Here is a 21,126-nt window from a genome sequence, read left to right as displayed (position 1 = left end):
GAATCGATTTAAGAGTTCTTGGAAGAAGATGATCTCTCAATTTCTTTTTTCACAAGTTAGTTATTGAGAGAATAATGGGAGGGAGTTATAACTCATTCTCTTTTATTAATTTAAAAAAATTAATATAATAGAATATATAATATCTACTTTATTATATATATACTATGTGTTATATCAAATATAACATATAGCCTATAGTTTTATATTGCATCAAATACAACATAAACTATAGATTTTACACTCTCTTAACTAATATGACATTTAATTTAAATCACATATATTAAATCCACCTATATGAATCTCATCTGAATAAATGATATTTGGATCATATCCAAATATTTTAATTCCTCTCAATATAAATATATTTATATTTAATTACATGAATCTCATTCATATAATTGGTATTTGAATCATATTCAAATTCCTCTCATAATGTATGAAATACATTATAATTAATTATATATATAATTAATTCCCTCAATTAATTTGAACACTTCAAATTGGTCCAAAGATTAAATCCTTGTTGAGCTACAGTAGAGACCTTATGGACCTATAGATTGAAGCTCCAACGGTATTTGGATTAAATTACCCAACATCTGTTAATTGTTGGTCACTCCACTAAAGACCGACGACTGCATTCTTAACACTACAGATATATTTCGGTGTCCATTGGATATAACCAATCAACTTGCGATGACCCTTCACAAATTACTCAAAAGTACAGCTGGTTCCTTAAGTACCACTGATTCCTTTAAGGAACAGTAAGTTATAGTCCCACTATGACCAAGTTCTCTCGGGCCAGGAGAGGGTGTGGTCACTATGTCCAAGACCCGGAATCCGCCCTTGATGCGTTATTTTATGCGATGAAATAATGTTAGGGGTTGCGGTGATGGAAAATGCATTGTGCAAACAAGCCTAGGGTCGAACTCAGGGACTAAGGGAAACAATATGCGACAATAATTTTTAGATCACTTTGTGGTAACAATAAATCAAAGAGTGATTGGTTTGTTGTGTACAGTATAAAATGTATGCGGCAGAGTTAAGAAAACTATGGACAAGGCTACTTCTATCTAAAGGGAAAATTTTCTAACTGAACAAACTCTAAAAACTGGCCGAACTCCTTAGCTGAAAGTGGCCTTTGGTATTTATAGAGCTTCGGGGCGAAAGGCTTTTTCTCTCTTATGATTTCACTAATGGAATGGCATTAATTCTCTATCTGATGTGCCGAATATTTGTCACCGAAAAGTTTAGTGTACTTGCTATAGTAGATCGTTAACGACTTGTCAACTTAATTCGGAATTGACCGTCATCAGCTTTCTGTCCCATCGTGATTTATTACGCTTTTCACCCAAATGCGCCCACCATGATGTGCCAGCTCTATGCTGCAACCTTCTTTAGCAGATATTTGCGAGCGCAAATGATCGTATGGCCTTGCGTTAATGCAATCTCTTAATGCGCTCGACCATTGATTTCTTTGGATCGCATTTTTCTTCTTGCGTCAACGCATTTTCTGCATAAAAATACATAAGTTAGCTGTTTTAATGCGATTGACGCATGCGACCGTAATGTTGTGAACTTAATGCTTTTGGATGCAAATTTGTGTATTTTTATCATAGAAAGTCGACCGCCTTCTCTTTTCTAGATTCCTCAAGGATGCCTTATTCAAATCCTATACACCAAAATCTCCTTAATTCTTATCCAGGTCTCTTCTTAAAATATTTTTAAAATTTAGGGACCGCAATTTTAACCTTCAAAAAGACTTTACCAGATTCTAGGACATCGCATGATTTATTTCATAAAAAAAAAAAAAAACTTTTCACGAGGGTGTTTTCAAATGATTTTTATCCTTGCATTTTTTAGACCTTTTATTTTTTATTTTTTATTTTTGTTATGATCTTGCGTTGATCCAAGTGCCTAGCCTTCCTTTTGGTTTGCCCCCACGTGTATCATGTGGACATCCAACTACGAGCATGGCGCTCTTTCTCAGTCTACACTCATGCCTATTTGCAGTGGAGTTGCAATCATTTATTTATGCATTGATCACGATTCCTACTTTCGTTTTGGCAGCCCCCACGGGTGTCATGCGGACATTTAGGATCCGATCGCAATGTTATGATATTTTTTTCAAGGTAAAAATAGCAAGGTTGAAAACTGAATACCGCAACCCCAAATTAAAATGCGGCAATGTTCTCATTGTTAAAAGGTTGAAAGAAGTCATGAGATCCTCTTAAGAAGTTTCGTAAAAAGACAATTTGAAAGAAAGCTAGTAGACCACTAACTTCTAGAAATATTTCATGAGGTGACTATCCTAAAATTAAGTTGACTTTAACATTTATGAAAAAATATAGGCATGCGTTTCATCATTGAAATCATAATTGGCAAAGAGAAATAATGCGGTCACTTACTAAATTAATCAATGTTAAATGATTGCGCCAACCAAAGAGGATGCGGTGATAAAATTTTCAAAATTAAAATGCGATGCGATAGTGCAAAATTTGGAATAACGTCAAAGAAAAATACAACCCCCAAATTTGCACTGTCGCCTGCATTATTTGTGGACGCATCCTGCTTTGCGGTGATCTACTTTCTTTGGATTCTGGTGACGAAATAAAGTAGTTGCGTCTTCGTGTAGCTCCTCTACAATCGTTCACCTCGATCGTTGTAAAGAAAGCATTGAGAAGGTCAAATAATAATAAAACAAAGTTAACAAACCTCTTTTTTTTTTTTTTTTTTTTTTTTTTTTTTTTTTTTTAGATAATTAGATAGCAAAATGACAATATTAAAAAGGAATAGAGATAAGTTCATGAATTCAGGATTTCAATAGATACTTCATAAAACTTGCATCCCTGGTGAATTTGAATCACATGATTGCGCAGGGACCTCCCACTTCTTTTTCATTCAGCGTTTCTCAGGTGTACGGAGGCGACCTTGCGATGCCAGTCTTGTCCGCGATATATTTTCACTCATTGCCCATTAACTTTGAATATGTTTGTTCCATCGTCATTAGATAACTCGACCGCGTCATGCAGGAATACCTCTCTGACTATGAAAGGTCCTGACCAACGTGACCTTAATTTCCCAAGGAAGAGTCATAGCAGTGAATTAAATAGTAAGACCTTTTGCCCGACTTGGAGATTCTTTCCGCATAATTGTTTGTCGTGCCAGTGCTTTACGCACTCTTTGTAGATCTTTGCGTTCTCGTATGTGTGAGTTCTCCATTCCTCCAACTCGACCAATTGGAGTTTCTTGCTTCCCCTGCTGCCTTTAAGTTGAAATTTAGCTTTTTCACCGCCCACAACGCTTTGTGCTCTAGCTCCAGTGGTAAGGGACATACTTTACCAAACACCAACGCATACGGAGACATGCCTATAGTGTCTTATAGGCGGTCCTGTATGCCCACAACGCATCGTCCAACTTTGTTGCCCAATCTTTTCCCGAAGGTTTTACCACCTTCTCCAATATCAGCTCGATCTCCCGGTTGGACACTTCAGTCTGACCATTCGTCTATGAATGGTATGCGGTAGCCACTTTATGGAGGATATTATATTTGCGCAGCAATTCTTTGACAGTGTGATTGAAAAAGTGGGTGCCTTCATCACTTATTATGGCACGTGGGGTGCCAAAACGAGTGAAAATATTCTTTTTAAGGAATTTGGAGACTACCGCCACATCGCTTGTTGCGCATGCTACTGTTTCTACCCACTTGGACATGTAGTCGAAGACTAACAAAATATATCTGCGACCATTTGATGGTGAGAATAGTCTAATGAAATCAATGCCCCAGACGTCGAACAACTCCAGTTCTAAAATGGTGTTCATGAGCATCGCATGTTTCCATGAAATATTACCCGTGCGTTGACACCGGTCACAGTTCATCATGTAGTCTCTTGCATCCTTGAATAGTGTTGGCCAATAATACCCACTTTGTAATACTTTCGCTACTGTGCGTTGGCTTCCAAAGTGCCCTCCATAAGGCGAGTCATGACATTGCGATAATATGCGTTGGTGAGTAGCATCCGGTACACACAGTCGTAGAATCTAGTCTGACCCTCTCTTATACAGATTTGGCTCTTCCAATAATAAGATCTGCATTCATGTCTGATCCGCCTCTTTTAGTGGTCGGTATAATCTTCGAGAAATTGCTCGCAAACCAGATAATTTACCACATCTTCATACCATGGCAATTCTTCAATCTGAAATAGCTGCTCATCTGGGAACATTGCGCTCACCTCTGATTGATTGCAGTCGACTCCTGGATTTTCTAATCTGGATAAATGATCCACAACTAGATTCTCCATCCCTTTGCGATCAATTATTTCCATATCGAAATCTTGGAGGAGGAAAACCCAAATAATCAACCTCGGCTTCGCATCCTTCTTTGTCATGAAATATTTTATCGTCGAATGGTTAGTGTGGATGAGTACTTTTGTTCCCAGCAAATATGCTTTGAATTTCTCCAATGCAAATATTACCACAAGTAATTCTTTTTCTGTGGTGGTGTAGTTGGTTTGAGCAGGGTTTAAAGTCTTACTCGCATATGCAATGGGATGCTGTATTGTTTTTTTCTTCTGCGCTAGCACTGCTCCCATCTCATAACTGCTCATCGAAGTCAAACTTTATATCTGCCTTCATCACCGCACTCAGTGGTTGTGCAATCTTTAAGAAATCCTTGACAAAACGTCTGTAAAATCCAGCATGTCCCAAGAAGCTCCTGACAGCCTTTACACTTGTTGGAGGTGGGAGTTTTTCAATCGCTTCAATTTTTGCCTTGTCCACCTCCAACCGTTCCATAGAGACCTTGTACCCAAGCACAATGCCCTCCTTCACCAAGAAATGACATTTCTCCCAGTTAAGCACAAGGTTCATCTCCTCACATCTTTTCAATATCTTCTCCAAGTTGTCAAGACAGACTTCGTATTTGTGTCCATACACAAAGAAGTCGTCCATGAATACTTCTACAGAGTTTTCGAGATATTACGAAAAGATGGCCATTATACACCTTTGGAAAGTGCTCAGTGCATTGCAGAGGCCAAACACATGTGTTGAAACGCAAATGTTCCATATGGGCAAGTGAATGTGGTTTTTTCTTGATCTTCAAGAGCGATCATGATCGGGTTATAACCGGCGTACCCATCCAAGAAGCAGTAGAAGTCATTTCCAGCTAGACGATCCAACATTTGGTCAATAAGGGAAATGATCCTTCTTTATTGCCGCATTTATTTTGCGGTAGTCCACGCAAATCTGCCATCCGTTGACGGTTCTTTGCAGTATCAGCTCGTTATTTGCATTAGGGACTGCCGTCATCCCTCCTTTCTTCGGCACGCATTGCATGGGGTGACCCACGTGTTGTTTGCTACTGGATAGATGATGCCCATATCTAACCACTTGAGTATCTCCTTCTTTACAACCTCTTTCATCACAGGGTTGAGTCTGCGCTGATGTTCGATCGATCCTTTGTGATTTTCTTCGAGATGAATTCTATGCATACAGTATGCGGGGCTGATTCCTCTAATGTCTGCGAGCGTCCAGCCAATTGCTTTTACATTTTTCTCAGAATGCTCAGCAGCGCATTTTCTTGGTCTTCATTAAGTGCAGAGGAAATGATTATCGGTAGCTTTTCATTCTGCCCTAGAAATGCATACTTCAGGTGGTTAGGAAGGGTCTTCAACTCTATTATTGGTGGTTGTTTTAAGAACGGTTGCATTGTTTTTCTTTGTTCATTCACTGTCGGCTTATCTTCTTGGGTTGCGATCATCTCATCTTCCCTGTTTATTTTTTATGTGATTGCATTGCATGCCACAATGATGCGATCGCATCCTCATCTTCGTTTTCATCTTCAGGCTTCTCTTCTTCATTCAAACACTGTTCATCGTCGAATTCATTAAGATCTTCTTCATCAGGATATTTCATGGCTCGAATAATGTCAAACTTGAGCTTATGTCCATTCACACTCAAGGTGACCTCTCCTTTGTGCACATCAATCTGGGCATAACCGGTTGATAAAAATGGTCGCCCCAGGATGATGGGCACATTCTTGTCGGCTTCGTAGTCCAAGATGATGAAGTCTGCTGGCAATATAAATTTTTCGATTGTAATTAGCATGTCTTTCACCTTCCCCTCTAGATGCACCAGAGATCTATCCGCTAACTGGAGAGTCACCATTGTGGTCGCAAGTTGCCCCACATTCAGCTGCTTGAAAATTGACAGGGGCATCAAGTTAATGTTGGCCCCAAGATTCCATAGCGATTGCCTGATGTATAATCCTCTAATGGATCAAGGTATAGTGAAACTCCTAGGGTCGCGCATTTTCGATGGGATTATAGATTTTCAACTCTGCGTCAAAGCCACCGTGGCAAACTTACCAGTGCCTCTCTTCTTTGTCACCATATCCTTTAGAAACTTTGCATATGCAGGCATCTCCTCAATTGCTTCAGTAAACGAAATATTAATATGCAACTGTTTTAACATATTCATGAGGCGTTGATACTGTACCTCGTCCTTTTTCTTCTTTCTGAGTCTCTGTGGGAATGGTGGCAGCTGTATTCTTATGGTCCGCTGTTCTTTTGGCTCCGAGGTGGACACAATCTCAGGTTCTGTTGCTTCTTTTTCTTCTGTTTCTTCTGTTTCTTCTGAAGTCACTGCAATCTCTGGTTCCAACGCAATTGGAGCATTTCGGCTAGGCTTCTTCTTCTCCCCTGCCACAGTCTTTCTACTCCGCAATGTCACGACTTGACATTGCTCTTTACTTGTACCCCCTAGGTTGTGTGGGAGTTCCGTTGAACTCGGCAAGGCCCCTGCGGTCGATTCTTGAGTTCGCCCACAATCTGGCTTATCTGAATTTCCAGATTACGGATGGACATCGCTTGGTTTTGAAGCACAGTTTCATTCTTTTCAATATATTGCTTCAACAAACTTTCCAAAGAGGAAGATTGCGGCACTTGCGAATTGCTGGTTTGATTACTCGTTTGACTATTGGTTCGTGGGAAAAAATCCAGGTGGCTCTTCTTTCTACGCCACTGATTGGAAATTTTTCTGTTGATTTTACCACACGAAATTGGGGTGGTTTCTCCACCCAGGGTTGTACATGTTAGAGAACGGATTATTTTTCACAAAATAAATTGAGTGTGGATTTTGCAGGCATTCCTCTATTGCGTGTCCTTCACCGCAAGTAGCACACCTTGCAGTCGTCTGGTTGATTGCGTTCACTTGCCCACTATGCGTTGTTGAACTGTTGATTGCGATTCCCTGTATTAAGTTCATCATCGCAGTCATTTGACTCTGCTGGGATGTGATAGCACCATTGTTCGCGTCACTGTCTTTGATTCTCAATCTTTGATCGCTCTCTCTCTAGTCTTCATGGTTTTTAGAAATGCGATCAAGGATGTTCTTGGCCTCATCATAAGTTTTATTTAGCAGACCTCTAGCGGCTGCTGTATTGGCAGCGGTCTGGGAAGCAGGGTAGAAAATCTCCATCTTTAAGTAGTCTGGTAAGCCGTTATACGGGCAATCCCTTACCAGCCTCTTAAACCTCGCCCATGCGTCGCTGAGCGATTCGTCATTATCCTATTCAAAATTGGTGATCAATTTTCTTCTTCTGGCATTCTCCGTTGGAGGCAAATATTTTTTCATAAACTTCTCTACTACTTGCTCCCATGAGGTAATCTCCCCCGGTTCGAGAGAGTACGCCCATTTTTCGTGCCCGGTCACACAACAAAAACGAGAACAAAGTTAGTCGAATTTCCTCGGTGGAGATATTCAGGAACACAAAAGTGTTGCAGATCTCTATGAAACTTCGAAGGTGGGCGTGTGGGTCCTCGCCATGCCTTCCACCAAACTGCTCAGCAGTCTGGATCATCTGCAACATCACTGGTTTCATTTCGAATCGCGGTCCATCAAGAGCGGGCCCCATGATTCCTGGGAAGAAATCGTAGAGGTTGGGCAATGCATAGTCTCGAATGGGCCTATTGCGGTCGTTCGCCAATAGGATGGGATTCGCCATGACGTTATTTTCATTTGGTGCTCTATTTCCTAGTTGCTCCGCCATTCTTAGAGTTCAGTCTTGTTGTTGACGGTTGGTTCTCAATTTGCATCGGAAAGTTCTTTCAATCTCTTGGTCGTTATTCGCCAGAGATTGAAATCTTCAAAGAAGATCACAAAATTACCGTTAACACACTGTATTACCGAAGTTCCCGACAACGATGCCAAAAACTTGATGCGTTATTTTATGCGATGAAATAATGGTAGGGGTTGCAGTAATGGAAAATGTGTTGTGCAAACAAGTTTTCTCAGCAGGACCCAAGTATAAATCCTACTGAGTTTCCTGGTAAGTCCAGGGTTGAACTCAGGGACTAAGGGAAACAATATGCGACAATAATTTTTAGATCACTTTGCGGTAACAATAAATCAAAGAGTGGTTGGTTCGTTGTGTACAGTATAAAATGTATGCGGCGGAGTTAAGAAAACTATGGACAATGCTACTTCTATCTAAAAGGGAAAATTTTCTAATTGAACGAACTCTAAAAACTGGCCGAACTCCTTAGCTAAAAGTGGCCTTCGGTATTTATAGAGCTTCAGGGTGAAAGGCTTTTATCTATCTTATGATTTCACTGATGGGATGACATTAATTCTCTATCTGATCTGCCAAATATTTGTAACCGAAAAGTTGAGTGTACTTTCTATAGTAGATCATTAATGGCTTGTCAACTTAATTCGGAATCGACCGTCATCAGCTTTTTGTCCGATCGTGATTTATTATGCTTTTCACCCAAATGCGCCTACCATGATGCGCTGGCTCTATGCGGAAACCTTCTTAAGCAGATATTCGTGAGCGTAAATGATTAAATAGCTTTGCGTTAATGCAATCTCTTAATGTGCCTGGTTGTTGATTTCTTTGGATCGTATTTTTCGCCTTGCGTCAATGCATTTTTTGCACAAAAATACATAAGTTAGCTTTTTTAATACGATTGAAGCATGCGACCGTAATGTTGTGAACTTAATGCTTTTGGATGGAAATTTGTGTATTTTTATCATCACAATCCTGCATTATTTTATAACTTTGCATTGTAATAACGTGTATTTCTGCCCGTTATCAGCCCTTAAGGGAGCAATTTATCTACTTGCCCCTACATCAGGGAAGAAGTGAATTACGTCTTGTGTAGCTGAGTTCCTATCTCCCCAGTCAGATGAATCCCCAAAATGGTAGGCTTGTTGAGTTGGCAATCTAGCCACTCTCACTCATACAAATCAAAGGACTGCATTAATGAGTAAGAGTTCATAACTCACTCAGGATTCAGGTCATGTCACCTATGGTCATCCTAGTGAAATATAAGTCTCTATTATTAATGGCGTTATATAAAAAGACTAATCATTTTATGGTTATGTCTTATACAAACTCTTTGTATAGGATACCCCCAGTCGCATGTCTCCACATGAATTATTAGGATCAGATCTTTTGTAGTACTTTACAACACTTGTAACACCTATAAAGCAGGCCGTATCCATAGTGTCACCAGGATAAGATACCCAACCTTATCCTTCTACTACAGACCATTTAGGTTATTATTTAAACAAGATCCACTTTTATGTCTCTACATATTTGTTTAGATTACATGAAATAACCTTGGATCTTAGTTTATTGGATTGAGTATATGATTATAAAATAACACTTATTTTATTAACAACAATATCTTTATACGGAGTTTACGAACTACGAGATTACAAGAAGATTTAGAACACCATTCCTAACAACTCTTACTTTATAACATTGTTTACTATTTAAGACTGACTATTTTAAAGCGATGACCTAGATAACTTGACCTTAATCTTGAGTTAACTGCGAACTTCTGTTTATTTGGGATTATCCTTAGATTTGCATGGGTGAAGGGTGGCTCAATAGCGCCGGCTCAATAAGCCTCCCATTTCAGAGTAAGACTGAGTAGATAGTTGGGGACATAGGGTGCAAGATGAAATTCTCTCCCATCTGCTTTTAGGGATAAGGTTGTTCCCTTAAGTGCTGACTCTGGTCTTGAACAAGGGGTCCCACCCTCTCATTGGCTCAAGAGGGACTCGGTTTAGTGATTAGATCACAAACCAATTGTTCATCAGATGATCAGTGAGATTTAAGAAACAAGATGTAATCTTGGGAGTAAAACAACTTTTGACCAACCATTATTACGAACAACCTGTGAAGGGTCGACTTACTGATTATCGTTATATTGAGTGAACACAAATATTTACAGTGAAGGGAGTGCAACTACTAGGCTTCAGTGGAGTGACCCGGTAGTTAATGAATGTTAGTTAATTAGGTTAAAGAGTTTGGCCGATTATTCTCAGATCGTTGGAGCCCATGATCTGTAGGTCCATTAGGTCCCTCTATTAGCACACAAACAGAGTAAATTTTAGAATAACATGATGAGAGAATTTGAAACATTAAAATTCAAATTAAGGGAATCAGTAATTATATACAATAAAATTACACGTTTAATTATCGCATTAAACGAAATTGGAGAATTGGATAATATTTAAATTTGATTTAAATATTAATTACATGAATTCAGATTCATGTTCATGGAAGTGATGTTTTAATAATTTAATATTGGATATTAAATTATTTTAATTAATTAAATATATTTTATTTAAAATTAATTATTTGAATCAATTTTGTTTAAAATTGAATTTTTTAATTTTATGAAAATTCAAAATATTTAAAATCAATTTTGTTTTAATTTGATTTTCATAAAATAAAATTAAAATTGAATACAAAATTGATTTTAATTCAAAATTTAATTTTGAAGTTAAGCTTAGTGGGATTTTCCCACTTTGAACACCAAATTCCATAAAGCTTTGGTGTTTTGATATGTCAAGCTAAACTCTTTTCATTATGACATGTAAAAGACAACAAAACAAAAATTGGATGATGCTGGAAAAGAGACATGCAACATATGATTTTTGAGAAAAAAGTTGACATGGAGCATTTGATTTTTGAGAAAAAAAGTTTTCTCTCAAGCTCTTGATAAAAATTTGAAAATATCCAACAATTCTCTTAAATTCAAACTCATTTTGAATCACACAATTCAATCTAAAGTCCTAGAGAATAGTATGGAAGATCTAGTGGTCGTTCGCAAGCTTTTGGAGTCAAGATTAAAGCTGAATTCGTGGATTGAAGAAGGTTTTCAAAGGTATATCTTCAAAACCCTATTTTCTCTTATGAACATGCTTACATAAAGGCTAAAATTGATGAATTAGAATGCTTAATGATTCTGTTGCTTCTACTAATTGTATGCTAAATCCAATAGGATAAACATTCAAAGAAAACATAGGCATGCTTGAAAAAGAAAGAATAGGAGAAAGCACAACTTACCTTTGTTGATTTCCCTATTTTTCTTCTTCCACCATTGTTAATAATCTCGAACTTCTCTAAGATTCAAAGAACTTGGAAGTGTGTCCAAGAACTTTGAAGTGTAAAATGGTAGAGAATTCTAGAGAGAAATTAAAGAGAATGTGGAGGCTAGGTTTTTATTTTATTTTTATTATTATTATTATTATTTTTGTGTGTGTGTCATATCAAAACCTTACCTAAAATGGTCATAAGGATGTATTTATATGGGAAGGGTTAACCCCTTCTCCAAGAATTCCTTTTTATTCCCTTTGTGCTAATTAATAAAATAACTCTTATTTAATTAATTGATACATTAATTAATTAACCATATATTAAGTTCTATTTAATATATATTTAATTACTCATCATAAATCATATATTTATGCTAACCTCCAATCTCCATTATTTTTAATCAATTATTAATCATTAATTAATTAAGTAAGTAACTATATTAAATGATATTTAATATGGAGTTAATCGACATATAAATATCACATATTTATATGTATACATCTCTTCTATGAATCCAATTCATATGTATCTAATATTTGAATCTTATTCAAATATATCTTTTTTACATAATTTGAATTATAGATCATATAAAATTAACCATTATATATTGATCTCAATAATATAAAATTCTCTAATTTGATTTGAACAATTCAAATCATTCCTCATTACTATCTTTTTGTGAGCTAGCAAGGGGACCTTGTGGACCTACATATTAGAAGCTCCAATGATATGAGATCAATTGATTAAACTACTTTAATCTAATTAATCAATATTCATTAACTACCGATCACTTCACTAAACACCGATAGCTGCACAATTCGCACAGTAGATATATTTCCGTATCCATGGATATAACCATCAACAGAGCGATGACTCTTCAAAATACTCATAACTACAGCTGGGACAAATTACCGATTCTTTGGTTATATCTAACTTCTTAAGTACCCATTTCTCTAATGAACAAACAGTTTATAGTCTAACTATAAACTAACACCTCCCGGGCCCAGAATCAGCTGTTAAGGGAGCAATTTATGTGAGAGGTTAAGGCCTCATTATTCAAGACCTGGAATCAGCTGTTAAGGGAGCAATTTATTTACTTTCCCAAAAAATGGGAAGGAATTAATTCCATCTTATGTAGCTGTGTTCCCAACTCCCTAATTAGACAAATCCCCAAAATGGTAGGCTTGTTGAGTCGGCTATCGTGACCACTCCCACCGATATAGATAAAAGGATTGTCGTCATAAACATGAGTTCATAACTCATTTAGGATTAAGGTCAAGTCTCCTATGGTTATCTTAGTGAAATATTAGTTTCTTCAAGTAACAGTGTTATAAAGAGAAACTAATTATTTTGTGGTCCGGTCTATGTATAAACTCCTTTATATAGGATATCCCCACTCACATATCTTTACATGAATAATATGGTTCATATTGTTTGTAACACTTACATCTCATGTAACAATTACAAAGTGGTTCATATCGGTATCGCACCGTATGGGGCTTTATATGGAAGACCTTGTAGAACTCCAGTGATTTGGAATGAGGTTGGAGAAAGACAGCTGATAGTACCAGAGTTAGTCCAGGCAACATCAGAAAATATTCAGGTAATTAGAGAAAATCTGAAGATAGCTCGAGATAGACAAAAAAGCTATGAGAAGAAGAGAGTTGGAATTTGAAATCGGAGATCGGGTATTCCTAAAGTTATCACCGTTGAAAGGAATACTCAGATTAGCAGGAAAGGTAAGCTAAGTCCCAGATATATAGAACCCTACGAGTTAATTGCCCGTGAAGGACCAGCAGCTTCCAGGCTAGCTTTACCTGCTGAATTATCTAAGATATATGACATTTTCTATGTATCCTTGTTACGAAAATATGTACATGACCCTACTCACATTCTCCGAGAATAACCAGTCTAACTAAAAGAGAATTTATCTTATGAAGAAGAACCAGTTCAAATCTTAGACAGAAAAGAGCAAATGTTAAGGAACAAAACTATTCCACTAGCATAAGTCTTATGGAAGAACCATGAAGTTGAGGAAGCTACATGGGAAGCTAAAGATCATATGAAAAATAGATATCCCCACCTGTTCACATGAAGAGATCCAAACAAATTTCGACGATGAAATTTCTTTAAGGGGAAGGTAAATTGTAAACCCTTTAACTTGTTTGACTAGTTAATCAAATTTAAGACCTCTTAGTTATGAGTTAAGATATAAATCAATATTAATGGAATAAGTAAGTTAAGAAAGTATGGTGAATGATGCGTTTGGAATGTAAGAGAAGGAAAATTTTCTAAGTGTTATGACCGTATGCGTCTAGGTTGTAGCTTGGTCAACGTGTAGAGAAGGTGGAGTAACAATGGTAATCCGAGGAAGACAAGAAAATATGTTAAGTATGGAATGTTGCATTCTCGGGCGAAGTAGAAACAAGTTAACGCTTAGAAAAGATGGAAGGTTTCATGCATTGAAACTATGAGGCATTGTGCGACTAACTCTGTATGCCATTGATGAGGGCTAAGCTGGCAAGTGGTGCGGCAGAAGGTCGTGCATTGAAGGGAGAAGGCTTTGGTGATTGCAAGGCCATGCAATCAAGTTTAAGCTGAGGAATTCAACTTAATTAACGAGTAAATAAGTCAAGTGGCAGCCTTGCAGATGCCAATAAAGTGATAAGTTTGTCAGGTGGCAAGTAATTAAACAAACATTTCATACAAATCATGTTGGAGTTAACATGCAATTAGCGAAAGCAAATAGGATATTAAGCACTCTAATTCCTTCAATTTTAGGAATAAAAAAAGCATGTTAATAATAAAGAAAATAGGACTTTTGAGATTACCTTTGAAGAACTCTTCAAATCTGGAATTCCAACTTGAATTTCCTTAGCAATTTCTTGTAGACCACCACTTAATCTTCCCCTACTATCCTCTAGGACTTTAGATTGGGTGGTGGAACCCAAAATAAGAATGGATTGAAGGGAATTGTAGAGGATGTTCTTGATGATTTTGAAGAACAAAAGAAAACCATTTTCTTTCTTTCTTTTTTTTTTTTCAAAACCAATTACATGAATGAATTCCCCAGCCAAATCTCTCTATTTTTGTAAAAAATGACATGCAAATCAGATTGCATGAATTAATAACACCAAGCACCTTGAGATTAAGTGGAATTGTAGGTGTTTTATGTTGGAAAAATCCACTCAATGTATTTACCAATTATAATGATTTTCAAAACAATCAAATTTCAAATTTCATTATTTAAAATGAATTCAAAATTCATTTTCAATGAAATTCAATTTTCCAAATTTTAATTAAAACAAAAAAAAATAAATTTATTATTTGAATTTTCATAAAATTCAAAATTTCAAAATTAATTCAAACAATAAAATTTATTTAAATAATTAATTATACAAATTAATTAATTAAAATAATTTAATATCCAGTATTAAATTATTAAAACACTAATTCCATTATTATGAATTCTTATTCATGTAATTAATATTTAAATGAAATTTAAATATTATCCAATTCTCCAATTCTATTTAATTATGTTTAATTCAATAATTAAACATGCAATTACATCGTTTATAATTATTGATTCCCTAAATTCGAATTTGAACATTTCAAATTTTCTCATCACGCTATACGGAGGTTTAATCCGTTGGTAGGCTATTAGGGGGACCTAATGAACCTATAGATCGTGGGTTCGAACAATCCGAGATTAACTGGCTAAACTCTTTGACCTAATTAACCAATATTCGTTGACTACCGGGTCACTCCACTAAAGCCCAGTAGCTGCACTCCTCTCACTGTAGATATATTTCTGTTTACCTGATACAACCATAATTAGTAAGTTAACAATTCACAGGTTGTTCGTAGTAATGGCTGTGTCAAAAGCTATTTTACCTCCGAGATTATATCTTGTTCCTTAAGTCTCATTGATCCTCTAATGAACAATAGTTTGCGATCCAATCATCAAACTGAGTCCCTATCGAGCCAATGAGAGGGTGGAGCCCCCTGTTCAAGACCGAAGTCAACACTTAAGGGAACAACTTCTCTACTATCGCTAAAAGTGGGTAGGAGTGAATTTTGTCTTGCACCCTGTGTCCCTAGCTATCTACCTTGTCTTACTGCTGAAATGGAAGGCTTATTGAGCCGACACTATTGAGCCAACCCTCACCCACGTAAATCTAAGGATAATTCCGAAGAAACAATAGTTCATAGTTAGCTCAAGATTAAGGTCAAGTTACCTAGGTCATCACTTTGAAATAGTCAGTATTAAATAGTAAACAACGTTATAAAGTAAGAGTGACTTATTTCTTTGTCCGATCTTATACAAACTCTTTGTATAGGACGCCCTCACACGAATGTCTCCCTATAAACGAATTAGGATCACATCGTTTGTAGCACTTAACAACAATTGTAACATCTACAAACTGAACCGCATCCAATAGTGTCCTCAGAATAAGATACCCAGCCTTATCTGTATGCTATAGAACATTTTGGCTATCTACTCGAACTTGATCCACTCTTATGTCTCCACATAAAGTTCAAGTACTCATGTAATAGCCATAGATCTTAGTTTATTTGATTTAGGTTCTTTCTAAAACGAAATGAGCAATTCATATATTCAATAACAACTTTATTGAATAATCTCAATAACATATATATTGATTGACAAAATAAGTTTATTGTTTACAAGCCACGAGTTTTAAGACATAAAACCCAACAAATCCAAGTATAAAAAGGCTTAACCAAGAAGAAGACTGTTTTGTCAAAAAAAAAAAAAAAAATTAACACCTAAGTGAAGGCGTGTTGTGCCATCTTAAGATTCTGAAAGTTGAAGAACTCTCGGCCAACTGAAAGAGAATCTGAGGGATTTCTAATTGATTCTGGAGGAAATAATGCTCAAATTATAAGGTAAACAAAAGTTAAGATGTTTAGAAGCATTTTCTTTGAAAGGAGTTTAGTTAAACGAATGTAGAAATTAAAGTTATGAAATCTAAAAATTTAAATTTAGAATGATGTTGTGGATGAATGAGCAAACAACTGCATATAAAGAATAAGCAAACAGCTGACTCGATGATGTTATGCGTTAACACATACAACATAGCCAATCCACAATGAAGGCAATCTGAGTACATCACATAGTGGATGTACGTCATATAGACTAAGAATTGTTTCAATGCTTAACCAAGCATCTTGAGAAAAGATTCCCAATTATTTGCCAAGTTATCAGGTAAGATGGCCAAGGATAGTCGATGTGTTAAGGATAGTTTTAATGTGTCGAACTTAGCTCTGATGCAATGAGTATTGGTATGCGGTAAAGATAAACTATACATTAAACTCAAAAGGTAGCTAAGTACACTGACCAAGGGACCTTTCATTTTTAGAGAAAATGCAAATTGCTGAGGCATACAACCCCCTTGGATAAATAACTTAAGATAGTGAGTGAAAAGTTTTAATAAATATTTCCTAATACAAGTTTTATGAATAATTCCTAATGCATAGGCATTTCATATGAAATTACTATATCATGATTTACTTTAATGCATGCCTTAAAATGAATATTGATTGCATGATCCTTGTTTTTAAATGATGAAGTTATTTACGAGTTTAGCATGCATTTTCCATTAAGCCTATATCATGTTTTAATGCATGATGAAATTGATTAAGTATATTCCATGTTTTACAAGGCACCATGCATTGACTTGAAACTATGAGGTATGATTATTTCAAATATGCATATTATGTATATGTTTTAAATGTTCAAATGTTTGTGCCTTGTACAAACCCTACTCCAATGTTGGTACCAAAGGTATGGTAAGGTACCCCAATTAAAATGATGTTAGGGATTCTTGACACCGAAGGTATGGTAAAGTAGTCAGGACCCAATCTAGCTCTATGTGCATGTATGACTATGTTATTGACGTTGATGAGATCGAGCGAAAGCTCTCTCTCAACTTAGGTTAGTAGGGATTGAGCAAAAGGGCTCTCCCACATATTCATGACGTGGAGTAGGGAAGTTTTAGAAAGATGCTATTTATTCCAGGGTTTCTCTTCTTTTACATGATGTACTCTTATGATTTTAGTTCCATTTAAAAACCCTGAATATCTTTTAATAAATGCTTCTTGATAAACATGTTTATGTTAACTATGATTTAAAGTATGTTTTATTTAAGATAGTCACTTACTAGGCTTTCCAGCTCACTTTTTAAAAATATTTTCCTCCCCAGGTAGCGGTCGACGTCTCGAGGCCTAGCAGTTCTGCCAGTTAGTCACTTCTCAGACCTTCAGGAAGATTGCAGTTTATGTGGCTCATAATGTTTTGTTATTGGTTCTTATGTCCATGTCAGGGGGTGGAAAAATAGAGTAGAGTTTGTGTTGCATTTAAGTTTGTTTCTTAAATCTCTTGCATATGTTGATGTTGATATTTTTGGTTAGCAATAAATTATGTATTTAAAGTTGTTGCTGAAATTATATGTTAAGTTGTATAAAATTATAAACTATTAATCAGGTTTAATAGGTGCTAAAATTATAGGTTTTCTAAGAGATTGTTGAATAGTGGTTGTCATAAGAGGGTTGACAATTATTGTCTTCCCATCTCTTCTCAGATTAAGAAGATAATCTGGGAAGGGGTGTGACATAATAGACAAATCATACGTGAAGTTTTGCATAGAAATCTAACTAGAACCATAAGAGAAAGTGTAGAAAAAGAAAAATAAACTTGATGGGATTGTCTGGTTCCCGTTAAATACATCACTTGCAAAAATGAACAAGAATTGAATTGAAGATTAATAGCCAACTTAAAAGTTGAGTGGACATTGCTCAAAGGGTAAATAAAAACAGATAGAAGGCAAAATATCGTGATGACTGCAACGCCAAGCTTTGAAGAAAAGTTCAATTTTAGTGAAAAAAAGAGGGAAATGCATTGTTTTTTTCACGACAGGTAGTCTATGGAGAATTGCAATTTAAGGGTGTGTCATCGTTAGTTCTTTGTCATTGCTCATAGATGAATCAACAAGGAAACAAGATGTAATGGGGGAAAAGTAAGGAGAAACAGAAGAAAAGAGAATTGTAGAAAAGTTTTTTTTTAAAAAAAAAATAAAAAATTGATAGCTTGTAGAAATACAAGCTATCGTAGTTTTTTTATTTAGAATTATGAGGGTTGATGAGCAGAATATGCATTAATATTGCTGAGAATTCATGTGAAAAAATGAGCTTGCATCGATCAGCACTAAAAATCCCTGCTAACCCTCTGTCATGCATTATTTTGCGTCAAAATGTCTACTTTTGTCAAGTTCATCGCATGGAATGCTGCAACTATAGAGTGATAGCCATGATAGAAGGTCGATCACAAAGTGGGTGGAATGCGCTGATGCTTCAGAAGAAACAATCATGAATGCATACCTCGGGAGTGTCAAAGAGATAAGGTCATGATGACATTTCACCTATCGCTACAAGGATGGCAGAGATTCAGCATGGGATTACCAATGTTGTCGGCATTTGAGCTCTATAAATAGAGCCTTGGAGCCCAAATTCAAGGCATTCGAGTCTCTGCCTTAGGCAGATTCTTGTGATCACAGACGAGAGCATGAGTAGACGATCTTTGAGAGTTTTTCATTCCCACAACCCTTTCTGATTGACGACCAGAGCTTCGCCGGAGATAGAGCTCGAGAGAGACTACTCCATCGCCCATCCATGGCACCACCAGTAGCTACACTTGTTGGAAGCAAGAGATTGCCTACATCTAGCCCTCTACCCCTCTTCTTACCTCTATATTGTATTACATTTTGGCTTAATACATTAATATATTTTGTAATCATTGCATCTCTTTAGTTCCTTTAACACCATGTTCATCATCTTCTTCTACTTTATCATCTTTTACTTTCATCGCAATGGTTAAGTGTAGTTAGCAAGAGTTATTACATACTGAATCATGCGGCATAGAGATATGATGCTTGTAGCAACCCACCGAGAGGTGTGGTGCACGAGTATAGTGAATCAATCCTCTTTGCTTAGTGCAAGGATATCACAATGCTTGTCTATGGGCTGAGTAGATATAATCAACTGCTTGAGAGGGTAAGTAGTGAAACTCGCTAAGCAAAGTGAGTAGTGTTCCTAGAGATAGGAATAATCTTATGTTTAATGCAACTATGCGTCATAGAGATATAAGCATGCGGCTGACCACCGAGAGGTGTGCAGTGCGTTAGCGTGTCGAGCTTGGATTGCCCTTGCAACCAAACTTAATGACTTAGTAAAATTTTCCCTCAACTCTACTTCTCCATACATCTCATTACGCGTTAACAGCTGCCATATCTCTACCAACTCTTATAGTCAAACTTCAATTGCTTCGTCTGTTTAGCTAGAAGTATAAGTAGCGCATACCTAGTTAACTTCTTTCTTTTTATTTTTATTCACCGCCTCAAATGCATACTTTACAAGCATTCTTTCGTTACAAGTCTCTGTGTTTGACCTTGGATCATCTCGAGAAACTTGCGTTCTTGTTATACTTGGCGAAAGAGCAAGAAAACTTGTCGTAGGAACGCATGGTCATCACATAGACGATTAATGCATACTACATATCCTTTAGATTATCATGTGATCATCGTATATACCATTAACACATATTCTTCTTATCAATGCTTGATTAGTGCATGACCATCAACGTATATTAAATCATCATCAAGACAAGAACACATGTTTCTCGCACCAGAAATCTAGAATCATTGTATATTTAGAGAACACAATGTGTAATAGATAAAAGCATACGAAACAAGACAGATGTAAATCACAAAGGCAAACGAAACCAAGATGGCAAGTGGAACCATTGCTGCGAATGTCTGAGAGTTGTCGCAACTCAGAGTACCAAATTTGATATGAACAACATTGATAAGCGCCATCAAAAGGAATCCACACCCACAAATCGAGTTAATTTCCGACACTAGCATCTTAATCCAGGTCGTCATTTTGTTGACCCGAACAAATAACTTAATTGCATGACAGAAAGGGATTTTGGAGACCCAAATGGCCTACTTGAGGACGAAGAAGACGACTGATGGAGAAGAGGAAAAAGTTGAAGGAATAGACATGAAAGACAACAAGATTCTTGGCGACGAAAGGGTTAGCTATATTGTTAAGGGCTTTGGATGAGGTTCTTCGTTGGATTTCTAGGTCAGACTCAAGAAGACAACGAGAATGAACATTACGATGCCACCTAGGGCTGAAATGTGAATTTTGGCGCCAGTCAACATTTTGGAGATGATGCAGGAAAGGTGGATTCCGATAAGAGAGCAGTGGAGATGGGGATTGAAGCACGTAGTGGACTAGAATCAGTTAGAAAAATAAAGAGATGGAAATGGTATCATTTACCTCTTTTTTGTGTACGATAGAGTCGGGTGGTTAAACGATGTAAAGACAAACCTTATCGTTTACCTCGTCATACTACACGATGGAGCCTCGAAGATTATGCGATAGTAAAATGAGATATCGTTTACCTTATCGTTGTATATGACAGGATGCGGGCGCTACACGATAGAAGCTATCGTTTATCTTTTCATTGTACACTATGGACACTGAGCGCTAAATGATGAATGATGTATTCAGTCATTTAGCTGATCGTTGTACACGATGGAACCAAATTACTAAATAATAGACAGAGAGATTTTTAACTTTGCCTCTTCGTATTGATCTCATCCATTGGAAAGGGGCAGCATGCCCGATTTATACATTGTTCCCTATTTTAGGTA

At 36.6% G+C, this 21,126-nt stretch overlaps 1 pseudogene; it reads right to left on the bottom strand.

Annotated features, from left to right (window-relative positions):
- Window positions 1-20,103: 20,103 nt before the first annotated feature.
- On the bottom strand, window positions 20,104-20,631 carry LOC150037137 (uncharacterized; annotated as a pseudogene).
- Window positions 20,632-21,126: the final 495 nt, after the last annotated feature.

The sequence above is a fragment of the Benincasa hispida genome, chromosome 3, assembly GCF_027475165.1.
Source record: "Benincasa hispida cultivar pf3 chromosome 3, pf3_genome.v1.1, whole genome shotgun sequence".
NCBI lineage: Eukaryota > Viridiplantae > Streptophyta > Magnoliopsida > Cucurbitales > Cucurbitaceae > Benincasa > Benincasa hispida.
This window is presented reverse-complemented; position numbering and strand designations above follow the sequence as displayed.